Below are 1195 nucleotides of genomic sequence, written 5' to 3'. Positions count from 1 at the left end.
CCCCGTGGTCTCCGACTTGGGACAGGGGGCAGCGCGGCGGCGGCGACCCGGACTCCTGCCTTAGTCCGGCGCGGAGGCGGCGCCCGAGCGGGCCGGCTGGGCTGCGGCCCAGTTTGGTCTGGATAAGTTTTTTTATATAAACTCTACTGATGGAAAAATCTTAAAGAAATATAAAAAATTCTAAAAATGCCAAAAACAATTTTCACTGTCTAAATAAAATATTTAGAACAAAGTGAACATTTTTTGGCCTAAAAATGCAATTTTAAAAAATGCATATTTTCCTAATTCAAATAAAATAGCAATAAAATCCGAAATAAAATATTTATTTGATTTTAACATTTTTCCTCCAATATTTATTTTATTTTGGAGAAGTCATTTTATCTCCTTTCATTTATTTTGATATTGGAAAGATCTCGGGGAGAAAAAAATTTAAAACCAAAATGATCCTCTTTTCAAAATTTGAGAAAATTTCATATATGAAAATAGTGAAATCCCCAACTCTCTGTGTGGGTCCTTGAGTTGCTTAGGATTTCTAGGATCACAAACGAGATGCAAAAAATATAATATGCATATGATGACCTATGTATAACATTCCAAATTGAAAATTTTGGATGTTCGAAACCTACCCCCTTAAGATGAATCTCGCCCTCAAGATTCGGGTTGGCTAGAAAATAGGTGTGGGTGGTCTTTCCATAGATCATCCTCTCGTTCCCAGATGGCTTCATCCTCAGTATGGTGGCTCCACTAAGCTTTGCAAAACTTGATAACCTTGTTGCGCGTAACTTGGCTGGCAAACTCGAGAATCTTAACAGGTTTCTCCTCGTAGGTCAAATCACTATCCAACTGAATTGCTTCCAGGGGCACTGTATCTCTCAGAGAAATATCGGCCATCTCTGCATGGCACTTCTTCAACTGGGAAATGTAAAACGCATCATGAACTTCAGACAGTCCTTCAGGTAACTCCAACTTGTAAGCAACTTCTCCCATACGTTCCAAAACTCAGTATGGTCCTACAAATCTCGGGGCTAACTTTCCCTTAACTCCAAAACGTTTAACTCCTCAGAGAGGTGACACACGAAGATACGCTCTATCTCTAATCTCATAGGCTACCTCCTTGCGTTTTAAATCTGCGTAACTCTTCTGCCTGGACTGAGCTAGCTTCAGTCTATCGCGAATCAACTTAACCTTCTCTTCG

This window comes from Triticum aestivum, chromosome 6A (assembly GCF_018294505.1).
Source record: "Triticum aestivum cultivar Chinese Spring chromosome 6A, IWGSC CS RefSeq v2.1, whole genome shotgun sequence".
In the NCBI taxonomy this organism is placed as follows: Eukaryota; Viridiplantae; Streptophyta; class Magnoliopsida; order Poales; family Poaceae; genus Triticum; species Triticum aestivum.
Note: the sequence above shows the minus strand (reverse complement) of the source record.